General features: G+C 40.2%; 1 protein-coding gene across 1 annotated transcript in view; it reads left to right on the top strand.

The window, feature by feature from the left end:
* Window positions 1–14,892, top strand: part of LOC108289694 (tyrosine-protein phosphatase non-receptor type 14-like) — a gene marked incomplete at its 3' end in the record, with an annotated part of 135,155 nt that overhangs the window by 66,002 nt on the left and 54,261 nt on the right. The window lies entirely within an intron of this gene.

Here is a 14,892-nt window from a genome sequence, read left to right as displayed (position 1 = left end):
AATTCTCCTGCCTCAGCCTCCTGAGTAGCTGGGATTACAGGCACGCACCACCATGCCCAGCTAATTTTTTGTAGTTTTAGTAGAGACGGGGTTTCACCATGTTGACCAGGACGGTCTCGATCTCTTGACCTCGTGATCCACCCGCCTCGGCCTCCCAAAGTGCTAGGATTACAGGCTTGAGCCACCGCGCCCGGCCCCTAATATTAAAGATTATTAAAATATTTAGGCGAAATAGAAAACCACTGAACTTTCTAGCCCTAATAATTCAAAAGATTAAATTTCAGGACATAAGCTGTTTTAAGAAATTGGTTTGTTGTTTTTTGGTTTTTTTTTTTGGTCATAAAGACAAGGTTGGGTGTGGTAAGTCAAGCCTGTAATCCCAGCAATCTAGGAGGCTGAGGTGGTGATCTAACCTGAGGTCAGGAGTTCGAGACCAGCCTGGCCAACATGGTGAAACCCCATCTCCACTAAAAATATAAAAATTAGCTGGACGTGGTGGCGAGTGCCTGTAATCCCAGCTATTTGGGAGGCTGAGGCAGGAGAACCGTTTGAACTTGGGAGGCAGAGGTTGCAGTGAGCTGAGATCACACCATTGCACTCCAGCCTGGGTAAAAGTAAGACTCTGTCTCAAAAAAAAAAAAAAAAAAAAAGTTGGGTGGGGGTTTGCTCTGTTTCCCTAGTTGGAATGCAGTAATGCAATCATAGCTCACTGCAGCCTTGAACTCCTAGGCTCAAGCAATTCTGCCTCAGCCTTCTAAGTAGCTGAGACTATAGGCATGCACCACCACATTCAGTTAATTTTAAAATTTTTTGTAGAGATGTGGGTCTCGCTGTGTTGGCCAGGCTGGTCACAAACTCCAGGACTCTAGCAATCATTCCACCTCAATCTCCCAAAGTGCTAGGATTACAGGCATGAGCCCCTATGCCAGACCAAAATTTTAAATTTAAAAAAGAATGCTTGATCCTGTTGTTTTTTTAAAGCAAAACATACTACTTTTGTACATTTTGTTTTTAGTCAATGTATGATTGTATATGGTACCAAAAGCCATGTGATAAGAGAGTGCTCTAAATATTATTATTTATTAATAAATAGTTAAAGTATTATTACTTACATTATTATGTAAATATGCACCTTATAGGGTAAACTAATGGTGAAAGACTGAGCTTTGGAGCCAGCCCTTGCCACCTGCTAACTCTGGAGTTTTGGCCAGGTTATGTGCCTCAGTTTCCTTATCTATAAATTGAGAGTGTGAAGATAAATGAGAAAATACACGTAACAGTCTTTAGCACACTTCTTGGCACACAGTAATCATTTAAAGGCTATTATAGCTGAAATGATCAGTGAATCGTAATGTTCTACTGAAGGAGCCCTTCTTCCAAATTTTCTTACATATAGTATTTAAGAGGGGCATATGTTAGGTGTATTTTTTTTTTTTCTGAATACAATGGTAATAATCCAAAGACTGTGTAAGAGAAAGTCGATGTTTCTTCTCTGTTCCTCCTCTCATCCGATTAGGATGGAAATACTCCATGGTTTTCTACAAGCTCATATAAACCTAAACATACACAAGGTAACTGATTTTGTCGCTTTGGTTTTGCCTTATATATTACTCTTATATGTTACTTTTCCTACTTAGTAACACACCACGAGCATTGCTCAGAGCTAATATAGATTGAACTAATTTTTAGTAACTACAGAATAGCCTAAATAATGTAAATGTGCCAAAATATACTTGAATTATGCATTATGGATACTCAGGTTATTGCAAATTGCCACCCTCTACTACAGATGATGTTGAATGCAGCATCCATACACAGACTTATTAAGATTCATTGCATGTATTTCCAATGAAAGTTTCCCCAGAGTGACATTGCTGAGTTCAGAGTCAGTGCTAATTATAGTGCAAAGGGATTTGGGGTGCAAATACTACACAGAATTTTGTTGGTTTCTGCCCTTTTATAATCTAATTGAAGAACAAATACGCATTTATTTTTCCAAAGATTTCTTTGCTTATGTACAACAATTTTAGTAAATGGTGTTTATTTCCAGAGAGGTTTGAAATCCTTAGCATTTTGAAACGTAAATCAGAAGAGCAAAAGGAGTCTCTTGAGTTAGGTTTACTCTGTGTAGTCTTTGCTGTATTTATTAGATACAAATTTCTTAGAAATTATACATAGGTAAGTCTTGCAGTTTTTGTGAGCTAAGAGTCCCACTTGAAAACTGAAGCACCTGACTTTTGCCCTCTTGTTCCTTAATGTGCTTACACGCTACACGGTTGCAGACAGGGGAAGAGCCATCCCCACATGCAGTATCTTGTCCCTAGAGGCCCAGGCTTGCTCAGTACTGAGGCAAGCAGCTGAACAAATCTTGTTTTGAGGTCACCGATGGTAACAGGAATGATAGTAAGCTAACAAATTATTTTTACAAACATAGAGTTACTGTTCTAGCAGTAGACAAGTTCTTTTTCTTTGTAATGACACTGAGAGCTACTTAGTACAACATAAGGTGTTCCAGGTGTCCACTTAAGTAGTGTGGGGTATGTGTGTGTTGTTGAGTGTCTTTACAAGGCAGGGCACAGGGAGAAGAACGGACAATTGTAATGGGTTTGTGGTGTATGTGCGTGCATGTGTGGCCATAGTCTACCTTTAATAAGCAGCATGACCATGTCTGTTTAGAAGCTTTGTTTTTTCCCTATTAGTAATTAACATTTGGTTACATCAGTTGGGATTATACAACTCTTTAACAGCTGACACTAGTTCATACCTGTTTTCATGCTTTCTCCCCTCTGATTCAGCTTCTTGGCTCTGGAGATGTGATTGCATTATATACTTTAGAATCCACCTGATTGTACTTCTGATTCACTGGAGTGGTCACATCTCTGAAACCCACTGGGCACCCTGTCACGGTTCCAAGTCAGTGGGACCTGTAGTTGCTTGCTTTGCTTTCATATTTTTTCTCCTTGTGTTGAATAGCCTTAACTTTAAGAATTATCTGCTCTGTAACTGCTGGCCTGTTGGGAAACCATGTTTACCATTGTGATATTCAGCAGTCAGTGTGTTTCCTTGGGCTTCCTGCAGTATTCAATGAAGTAGCGAGGATCATAATGGCCGTGATAGCAAACACATAAACAGTGCTTACCATGTGCCAGGAATTTGTTATGATTTAATATTTATTATGATTATTAACTCATAACCTTCCCAACAACCCTAGGTGGTGGGGACTATTTTCATCCTCATATTAGAAATGCCGGGAACGAGGCAGTTTCGGACCCATGGCTGTGCAGTGTGTAAGTGGCTTAGGCATGGAAATGACTCTGCTTCTGGGTGAGGCTTGCTAGTGGGGCTGGAGAAACCAGTGAATGAGGCGGCATTCCCAGGGAAGCTCAGAGCTGGATGCTCAGACCCAGTTGGAGAGAGCTGGCAGAGTCACTTGGCTGCTGCTCTCTGCTTGGATGGGAAGTGACACCCTGGACATAGGAGGGAAGTTGAGGGAACTCACTCAGCATGGGAGGAAGGAAATGGGGGAAAGGGAGGTGTGGAAAGCTTTGCTGAGGGGAGGTCACAGGCAACCGTCTCTGTAGTAGAGCCCTTCTTTCTTGGCCACTTCTGCCCCTGCAGAGTGCACATCTCTGGAGAAGAGCGAAGCAAGCTAAAGGTATGTTTATCCTCAGCGAGTGTCTTTTGATTTAATGAGTGAGTCATATCCCCTGCCTGGAAAACCTCTTCATTTGCTTTTGTGATTGTGTTTTTCAAAATGGTTTTTGAAAAGGTTCTATGTGACAAGCTCTCTCACCCCACAACACAGTGGTACAATAGAATAAGACATCTAGGTAAGAGGCTCTGGCAGGGTGCTACGGCTGGGATGGCACCCTGATTCTGCCACCATGCCTTTTGGATAGAGCTTCCTCGGGCTGAAATTGGGTCCCAGCCTCAGGCTCACCTCCATATCTGAGTAATGTCCACCGTGGGTGAGCAAAGATAAACTGCTGATGGTATGTCACAGCTTTTTTTGTAGAATGTGGGTGCTTGCTATTGTCATTGTTATTTTATATCGTAAGGTTGTAGCTTACAACCCTCTTTCTGTGTGATATCAGCATGGTTCATTGGGTAAAAATGGGATCAGATGGAGCTCTGGGTTTGAGCTTGATTGTCTTTAGTCACTGAGTGATTTTGGGGGAATTTATTTCCTCTCTTTAGCTTCAGTCCTTAGTCTGTAAAATGGGATGGTATAATAAGAGTAGCCCTGTCATAGGGCTGTTGAGATCGTGCTCAGCAGTGTGCCACCGTCAATGTGTCTGCTTCACGAACGGGGGTGCTCATTATTACCTTCTTAGTGCTCTGACACTCGTGGGGAATTTCCCATTCTGAATTTTAGGTGTAATAATAAGTCCTGACACTACAGAACATACATCATTGTGGATATAGAAACTGACAGCAAAAAGAACTGGAATTGAAGAGCTGCAGATTACACATCTCTCAAAGAAGGGTGGGGTGTCTTACGACAAAGCATTCCTGGCGTGACTAGACAAAGCTCATCTGAGAGTAAACCGGCGTCAGGTGTTCTTCTGATGGAATTGATTAAGCAAGCCGGACCAGGAAGAGTCCTTTATTTTATGCCCAACTGATCGTTCTTTACATTTTAAAGAACTTGTCATTTTACTTACAGAATTTTTCCATTTGCCTTTTAATAATGAAGGGAAAAACTATTGCTTTTGGTTTTACCTAGTTAAATCCAAGTTCTATTTTGGAAGGACAAAGGAGTTAGTTTGGAGGGAAAATTCTGACCTTTTTTTTCTTGTAATGTACCTCTGCAAAGTGAGTACTGTTATCTGTTTTACCAGATTACTTTAAAAAGTATCATTTAAGTCCCAGTGCGGTGGTGGCTCACGTCTGCATGTCTGTAATCCAGCACTTTGAGAGTCCGAGGTGGGTGTATCACCTGTGGCCAGGAGTTCGAGACCAGCTTGACCAATGTGGTGAAACCCCCATCTCTATTAAAACTACAAAAACTAGCCAGGCATGGCGGCATGCGCCTGTAATTCTAGCTATTCCTGAGGCTGAGGGAGGAGAATTGCTTGGACCTGGGAGGTGGAGGTTGCAGTGAGCTGAGATCATGCCACTGCACTCCAGTCTGTGCAGTGGTGACAGAACAAGACTCTGTCTCAAAAAAACAAAAAGAATGAGAGCAAAAATATCATCATTTAATAATTTTTTAAAATTTTACAAACCCCAGCTTATGATTATGGAAATTTTGGACACATACAAAGCTGTAGAGAATGGTGAGACCCCTGACATACCTGTCTCCCACCTTCAAGGACTGTCAACTCATGGCAGTGCCTCATCTGCACCCCCACCCAGTTCCCACACCCCGTGATTTTTATAAGCAAATCCCAGACAACATTATTTTATCCATAAGTATTCAAGATGTATTAGAATGCCTTCAGAGGAAAGTTTCACTGGGGTCAAAAATGAAAATATGCATGTTCTAAGTTGCTTCCTGTGGGAAAATCATGTCTCTCTGGAAATCTCAAGATAGTAATCCTCAAAGCAGGGGGTGGAGAAATGATCTTTGTTAACAATAACCCAGGGAGCTTTTTTGAACGAACTTATTCTCCTAGAAGATTGCCTCCTGAAGCCACCCCCACGCCACCCCGAGTTCGCAGGGAGTGTTAGAGAAGTACAAGCTAGAGAACCACCTCTTTGGGGAAAGTGCTCCCGGGTTATGGAGGCTTTTTAACCATCGTGGATGGGACTTATTTAAAAATGTATTTATGTTCTTCCTTTTTAAGCAGATTACGTTGGATACTATTTAATCATTCCTATTTACTGCAGGATGTTTTGGACACCGCTTTGTACGCCATGGAGTGTGTACTTTAATCATTTGCCTGTCACCTCCCTTGTTGCCATTTTTTGTCCCATGTCTGTAATAACAGCCCCTTGTCTCTTTAAAATCTGTTAAGGGCTAAGACCTAAGGTCAAGGAACTTGTAAAGAACTGCACTTAAAGTTAGAGTAAATGAACTGAGGGTGTTCTTTTGTTTCCTGAGCAAAGTGTATGCTGTTGGAATTAAGGATTTGGTGATATTTAACTGCTCAAAGGATGTTTTGGCTCCATTTCTTGGTTTTTGGCTATATTCTACATAGATGAGGTTGCTGTGTAGCCACCTTTCATAGGTGAGGTATGACTGTGATTAATCATAACACAGCAGGAATCTTTCTCTTCCAATTTCACATACAGCTTTTGAAAGACTTGAAAGGTCATTTACATGGTTAGTGCGTAAGAAAGATGGAAAATGTGTTTTAGGACAAGTTTCCATCTCACCACTGACAGAAAGTGAGTTAGGAGGGAAGTAATAGAATTTTAAAATGTGCCTTTTAAAGTTTTTGTTGTTGTTTTTATTTTCATTAGCAACTAAAGTTAGGGGTTTGTGTTTTAAACCTTGCAGAAAAACTTTACTTGGCTAAAAATAATCTGATGTATGGATATCATTTGGTACTGTACAGCTCTAAAACTGATTGACAGAAGAAACTACTAATCTAATTTGCACTGAACAAAACTAATTTCCTTTCTGCCCTTCTTTAAGGAAAAATAAGGGTGGACATTTTCAGTATCCCCTCTCATCCCCTCCCACCTCATCCCTTTTCTTTTTTTTTAGCCTTTTCCTAGGAAAATGACCTAGTACTTATCAAAACTGATCTATGCCCTATGCAGGTTTATACACAGCACAGACCAGTTGCGTCAGTTTTTCCTTTCTTACACCCTGACCAAGATTACATAGCTCTGCAAGAGGTGCTTGAGAGTTGTAACAATATGGAATGCTGCAGAAATTCCAAAGACTGTTGGTAAATATAGGATGCAACTGAATAGCAGGTAGCTTCTTTTGGTGTTTTCAGAACTTATCTTTAAGAAAAAAAAAAAGAGTTAAGTATACGTAGCATAGCATGGGGACTAGAAAGAAAGTGCGATGACATGTTTAGGATTTGGATGTGAACTTCTGTCTTTCATTTGCCTGTGCAGGTAACTCAATAAAAGACTAAATACAGACTGTGCAGGTAATTTAATAAAGAGGAATACACTGTATTTGGTTGATATTTGTGAAAGATCTCTCCTCGTCTTACCCCTCATATTTAAAGATTTATTTGCTCTGCCAATGACATTTTCTAAATTGTGAGAAAGCTGTCTTTCTTTGCTTTGTGTTTTTAACTTTGAATAATTTTTTTTGAAATTAAAAAATGAGGGAACAAAATACTAGAAATAAGAGTTCATAGGTAAAGATGGAATCTTACACTTCAGAGCTTAGGAAGCTGATTGATGACTCAGGTGAATTTTAGAAGTGACTGAAGACTTTCTGTATGTTCCCTTCCACTGTAGCCTATTCTATAAAAGACCTTTAAAATGTGGTGTTTACAGAGCAAACATCACAACAAATTGCTTTCAGTAAGCATGGTCGCAATAAAACACTTTTTATCATCTCAGTAGTTCCCTTGTCTTTGTTGCAAGGAACTTGCCTGGATGTGCCATCTCTGTGAGAATCAGTGTAAGACAGATCAGGGTCTGGAAAAGGAAAACTTGGGTGGTGGGAATGTTCTTTTGGAAACCCAGGTTCAGTTTTTTCCCCTGAAAAAGCACAAGTAAGTGGAATAACTTCACTCTCACCCCTTTTCTCTGTAGCTTAATCCTCTCTTAAGAATCCCAAAGTCAGACCCATCTAAGGCTCCAGATTCCTTAAATGATTTGAAGAGTCACTGAGGTCATGTGAGCTGGAGTCTCCTGCCCTGCCTTAGTGTCAAAAAGCCACTGATCTCAGGAGCCATTCTTTCTTCGTAATGACTATGTTAGTCTGTTCTTGCATGGCTATGAAGAAATACCTGAAACCAGGTAACTTTCGAGAAAAGAGGATGAATTGGCCCACAGTTCTGCAGGCTCTACAGGAAGCATGGAACCAGCATCTGCTCTGCTTCTGGTGAGGGCCTCAGGGAGCTTTCAATCATGGCCAAAGGTGAAGGAGGGGAGCAGGCATCACGCATTGCAGGAGAGGAGGGAGCAAGAGAGAGGGGGTGGGAGGAGCCACACTTTACAACAGCTAGATCTTCGGAGAATTCAGTATCCTGAGGACAGCACCAAGCCAGAAGGCATCCACTCCTATGACCTGAACACCTCCCACCAGGCCCCACCTCTGGGTGAATTGGAGATTATAATTCAACATGAGATTTGGTGAGGGCATATATTCATACCATATCAGTGACATTTATTTTACTTCCTGCCATGTATAAAACTCCATGTTATGATTTTAGAAGGCCACAAAGCTGAATCCAACACAGGTGTTTCCCTTCAGGACTCTGATTGGGGAGCTAAGACACACATGGGAGTGATTGTAGGGTGAGGGACTCTGTGATACACCAGGAGCTCTAGTAGAGACACAGCTTCGTGGATTTTATAAGACCAAGGGAATTTCATATCAATTTCCCCTGGGGAAAAAAGGACAATTGGCAACACTGCATGATAGACACATGCTATTGGCTGGAATAAGAAATCTTCTTAGCATCTTCCCACCCACGGGTCTTCAGATGAGATATAGTCTGAGATTCTCTCCTTTATGCTTCAGGTGTCTGAGTTTGTGGGATAACCAGGGAGCAGTGGTTGGACTAAGAGAATGCGTGATTCAGCATTCCACATGGTCAGTTTTTCCATGGGATTGTCATGGCTTTGTGTTAAACTCTATGCTTTGCTTTGCTGTCCTACCTCCCACCTACATTTTTAACTTTTTAAAAGACTTTCTCTACAGTACGTGGTCAGGTCCTCAGTTTCCTCTTTGCACAACTGCTTGGCCATGCTTTGAGCAGACCTGGCATACTCTGAAACTATGAAAAGAATAGGAAGATAACTTGCTCACACTTCCTGAGTATTCACTAGAACTATTTTCTCATTTACTTCTCACAAATAGGTGGAGTAGGTATTATCTTCATAGGTGAGTAAACTGAGGCTGAGAGAGGATAAGCACCTTGCTGTTCATTCTGTCCCTCTCTGGTTAAAGCCAGGACTTGCATGGAAGTTGGTGCACATTCCTCTCCCTAATAGTAAACTTTGATTCTTAGAACCCCTCAGCTCGACTACAGTCAAGTGAGGATTTTTCCCTCTCTTTAGTGGTTAGTTTTCAGTTTCCAGTTGCTTTACTGAGACGAAGACCCTGGAAGCTGAAGACTTCAGAGAGTTTACTGCGCCTTCCCTGTCACTCCCCTGTACTTTGTATTCTGAATTACTTTCATCACAAAAGGGTGAAAGTCTAAGTCTTTTTAAAGAAAAATAGATCTCTAGGGGGTTCAAATGCAGTTTTTCTTTTCTTTTCTTTTTTTTTTTTTTGAGATGAAATTTTGTTCTTGTTACCCAGGCTGGAGTGCAGTGGCATGATCTTGGCTCACTGCAACCTCTGCCTCCTGGGTTCCAGCAATTCTCCTGCTTCAGCCCCCCAAGTAGCTGGAATTACAGGCATGCAACACCACGCCCAGCTAATTTTTGTAGTTTTAGTAGAGATGGGGTTTCACCATGTTGGCCAGGCTGGTCCTGATCTCCTGACCTCAAGTGATCTACCCACCTCGGCCTCCCAAAGTGTTAGGATTACAGGCCTGAGCCACCATGCCTGGCCAAGTGCAGTTTTTTGTACTTGGCTATATTGCATAGTGGTGAACTCTGGGCTTTTAGTGTAACTATCACCCCAGTAGTGTCTCAGACTATTTTTCTTTATAAGGTGCTCCTAGGAAAAAGAGGGTTAGAAGATTGTTTTGAAATTAGAAAAAAAAATCACAGTATTAAAAAAAATTAGGAGTCAGCATTGTTAGCTTTGTGATCTCTATTTATTGATTTTACTTAGAAACAAGGTTTTGCCCTGTTGCCCAGCTGGAGCACAGTGGCATGATTGTAGCTCACTACAGCCTCAAATTCCTGGGCTCAAGTGATCCTCCTGCCTCAGCCTCCCGAGCAGCTGAGACTGCAGTTACGCACAACCATGTCCAGCTATTGTTTTTGTTTTTATTTTGTAGAGTCGAAGTCTCGCTGTTTTGCGCAGGCTGGTCTTGAATTCCTGGACTCAAGTTACCCTCCTACTTTGGCCTCCCACATATGTATAGTTTCTTTAATTTCTGTGAATGAGTCTCAGCAAGAGTTGCAAGTTAACAGTATTTATTAAATATGTTCTTAAAGAATAGATCAATAAAACTTATTATTGTATTAAGTATTATTGTATTAAGTATTATTATTACTTATTGTATTACTTATTATTATTGTATTAAGTATTATTGTATTAAGTAACTTATATTTGTTTATTTTTGAAAATAGACTTGATTTTTGGAAGCACTTTTAGGTTCACAGCAAAATTCAAAGGACATCTTAAAGGTTTCCCATCTGCCCCCCCCTTTCCCCATGCTCCCCCACTGTCACCATCCCCCACCAAAGTGGTTCCTTGGTTTCAATAATTATTGAACCTATCACTATACATCACTAGTGCCCAAATTCCATAGTTTCCATTAGGGCTGACTCTCTGACTTTTTATTTTTTAAAGAAGCTTTCTCTTAAAAAAAAAAAAAAGTTACAGTAAATAGAATGAGGGCTCTATAATGTTACCTCTTTTGTAAAACAGGAAAATCTAAAGTATCTAAACATGTGACCTTTCTATGAGCATGTGGCATTTAGTTCTAGGTTTTATAATGTATGTGTGACAAAATGAATATGATGGGGACCCAGAGAGCCACATGGGGAAAGTTGGAAAGGTTCTAGGAACCGGACTATTTAACAGAAAAGAGTTGCTTAGCGTGAATTTCACATCAAGTCCACTTTATAATGGATATTTAAATCCCTACTCCAATTACAAAACAGAAGTATTCCTATTGGGCATAAAATATAGCAGGGAGCTTAGTTATGTGTGAGGAGGAGCTCTACGCCTATGGTTAAAAGATGGAATTTTGACATAGGTGCTATGGCTTCTTAGAGAGCTTAAAAGTAGTGGATAAATTCATAGACTATGAAAATGTCGAAATGAAAGAGACTAAGAGATCTTCTTCTCTTATCCTACTGTTACAGGTTAGTGTCAAGCAGATTGTTTACCTGGGATAATTTAGGTGTAGCCTCTCCTAAAGGTAAGAGGTATCTTAAATGAGTGCCTGAAAGTCCTTTCCAGAAGCACAGCTCTATGGCTTTGCAAGTTCTGGGTGAAAATCTCATGAACTTTTAATGTAGGTAGATGATGTGTGTGTTAGGGATGAAAAGAAAATGTGTTTCTACCTCTGAGGGCATTTAGTGTCCAAGTGCGCTGATATTTTTTAACATAAGCTAGATTAGTGTATTAAAATAAGCACAATGGCTGTGGGACTTCAGACAGAAAAGGTTACCTGTGATGTTAAGGATCAGAGAAGTCCACAGAAGGAGGCAGCATCATTTAAATTCAGCAGTGATTAGGTATGAGCATGTTTACTACCTGCACGGAGGATTATCTTCTTTTTAACTTTTGATTATGAAAACTTTTAGGTGTATAGAAAACCTAAAAGAACAGTACAGTGAGTATCTGTATACTCAGTTAGATTCAATAACTTAACATTTTGTATAGTTGTTTTAACTCTGAATTTATAGATGTGCTTATGTGTGTATGGTGTATGTGTTGGTTTTTCTTTTTTCTTTCTTTTTTTTTTNTTTTGAGACGGAGTTTTTGCTCTGTTGTCCAAGCTAGAGTGCAATGGCACCATCTCGGCTCACTGCAACCTCTGCCTCCTGGGTTCAAGAGATTTCCCTGCTTCAGAGTAGCTGGAATTACAGGCATGCGCCACCACACCCAACTAATTTCTGTATTTTTATTAGAGATGGGGTTTCAACATGTTGGCCAGGCTGGTCTCGAACTCTTGACCTCAGGTGATCCACCTGCCTCAGCCTCCTAAAATGCTGAGGATTACAGCCCAGCTGTATGTGTTAGTTTTTCAAAAAACCTTTTAGAAAGTAAGTTACAGGGATCATGCCATTTTTACCCCTGATACATCCACTGGCATCTCTTAACACAATTCTACTATCTCTTCTCCTACATAACCACAATTCTATCAAAATCTGAAGAAAATTAATGAGATAACATTAATATCACCTAATTTCTGTTTCCTATTTCAAACTTCCCTAATGATCTGTATCTTCTACAGCTTTTTTTTTTTTTTTCAAGCTTGGATTTAATCAGGGTCAACACACAGCATTTTGTTTTAATAATTCCTAAACCTCTTTTACTCTGCAGCAGCCTGTACTGCCTCCCCCTCCCCATGCTCAATTTTTGTTTCATGACATTGACTTTTAAAAGGATCAGACCAGTTTTCTTATAACATATATTGATACCATATCTTGCAAGTATTTTTGTCAACTGAAGATTTTTAAAGTCTTTTAGAAATCAAAATATGTATTTTCTAAGAGCTATATTTCCAGATTATCTGCTAGCCCTGAAAGCCATTATCCTTGATACACCATTTTCAGTAGATAATGTACTTTAAAATAATCTTTATTTGCAAAAATGATAAAAGGCAGTTGTAAGATGCTAGAAGAATTTAGAAACATATAAGTTTAGAATTCTATTTAACATCAGGTAGCTCTGAGATGAAAATTTGGCCAAACTTAACGTTCTTTCCTGTTCGTGTGTTTTTGTATTTCATAAAATTGCGATCATCGCAATTAAAACAACTTTAAACACGTTGTTTAAAGTTTGCTTTTTATTTTCCTAGTTATGCATTGCAAATGATGTTCCATGGAATATGTAGTAGAGATTGTTTTTGCTGAGATAAATGCGTACCAAGCCAGCCACATTCTTTCCTAGGTGTTTACAGTGAGACACACACCCGAATGTAAAGTGCCTGGCTCAGGATTAAAAATGTGGCTTGTGCCCACAAAGCAAATATTTTTCTGTTTGAGGCTCTCTGGTTAATGCAGGAATTGGATCTTGGCCTCTTCTGATCTGTACTTTAATAAGTTGAGGGGAATTCATGAGTAGTAAACACCTAAGGGCTCTATATTTGAATATTTGAATTTTGGCTCCCCCCCCCCCACTGTTTTTCTTGCGGTGGGGGTGGGAGGGTCATTTCATATTCTTTTCTGTACCTATCAAAAGATCAGATTGGCTTACCTTAGAGGCAAACATGATACTCTGCCAACCTAAAGTGATGTAGAAACGTTAATCTATTTTACCAAGCCAGAGCTTCTGGCATATGCATTTTAAGCCATCATAAAACATATACCTGTCATGTTAAGGAATGTGCCCAAGGCAAGTATCAAAAGACCTGCTCTGGGAGGCTGGGGAGTATGCTTTGCTGTGTTGTAGGGTTATACCCTGACAGCCTCCGTGAGGCATGAGTACCGGCAGGGAGTGGTTTATAAATATTGAAGCCATTTTATTTATTAACTTAAGAATTCCTACAAGTAGTAGCTCTTCCTGTTTGTATATCCAAGTGTCTTGGGGCTTAGGGGGTAATTCTGTGTCAGCATATGGATGAAGAGTGTAAATCCTGAGTGGATCTGCCTGTTAGGGTATCAAGTTAACAATCAGATGAGCAAGAGATAGTCTGTTGAGCTTAATGGAGAACAGAACATTTGGACAGAAAAGATTTCTGGACATTTCTGGCTTCTTTGAAAGACAAGTTTAATGAGCCTCCCAGCAAGATTGCTGGCCCAGGATGGAACTTAGGTAAGGTTACTTTTGTTGTTATTTTATTCTGGTGTTGTCCATAGCAATAATGTCATCATTTTCATTTGGTGGGACATCAGGATGCCAGTAAGTCTTGTTACTATAATTGTAAGTTAAATTATCTGTAATTTGGTTAGAGGACTTTTGCATCAAGCATTTTGTAAAGGAACAAGATGATGGTAGGGTGGTTCCCCACATCTGTCTAAATATTTGTTGAAAAAAAGACAAAGAGTTGTAATTTTTAAGTGCTTTGAAGAATTCATGTCTTTCAATTAAAAAAAAAAAAAGTAGAAGTAGCTGGCTGGGTGCCATGGCTTATGCTTGTAATCCCAGCACTTTGGGAGGCCAAGGTGTGTGGATCGCCTGAGGTCAGGAGTTCAAGACTAGCCTGGCCAATATGTTGAAACCCCATCTCTACTAAACATACAAAAAATTAGCCTGGCGTGGTGGCAGTTGCCTGTGGAAGCTGAGGCAGGAGAATCGCTTGAAACCAGAAGGCGGAGGTTGCTGTGAGCAGAGATTGTACCACCGCACTCCAGTCTGGACGACGAGGCGAGACTTTGTCTCAAAAAAAAAAAGGAAGTAGCTGACTGTATTAAATGCATATTCCCACCATGTTTTATCATTCATTCTAAGTAAATAATAAAGTTAAAACATAAGACATGAAAATAAAAATAATGTTCATAAAAGTAAAGAGACAGTGTTGCAAAGAAAGAGGAGGAACAAGATCAAATTTTAAGTTCAGTGTGGCACTTAAGTCTTTAAACCTCACTTTTTTCATCTGTAAAATAGACACCATAGTGGTGTTCATGAGATTGGAATGAGATAATATATTTAGAAGTTTAAAAAACAAGATAACAGTGTTTAAGTTCTACTCCTAGTGGGTTTTTAAAAAATTTTATTTGATACAGAATCTTACACTGTTTCCCAAGCTGGGGTACAGTGGCACAATCATAGGTCACTGCAGCCTCGACCTTCCAGCCTCCCAGGTAGCTGGGACTACAGACACACACCATCGTGCCTGTTGCCCAGGCTGGTCTTGGACTCCTGGGCTTAAGTAACCTTCTCACCTTAGCCTCCCAAAATGCTGGGATTGCAGGCATGAGCCACCATGCCCAGCCTCCTAGCATTTTCTTGAGTGGACACTATTGCATAGTGAAAACAGCATGTGAACTGAAGTTGCGTAGACACTGGTTTAA

The sequence above is a fragment of the Cebus imitator genome, unplaced genomic scaffold (genome assembly GCF_001604975.1).
Source record: "Cebus imitator isolate Cc_AM_T3 unplaced genomic scaffold, Cebus_imitator-1.0 Scaffold411, whole genome shotgun sequence".
In the NCBI taxonomy this organism is placed as follows: Eukaryota; Metazoa; Chordata; class Mammalia; order Primates; family Cebidae; genus Cebus; species Cebus imitator.
This window is presented reverse-complemented; position numbering and strand designations above follow the sequence as displayed.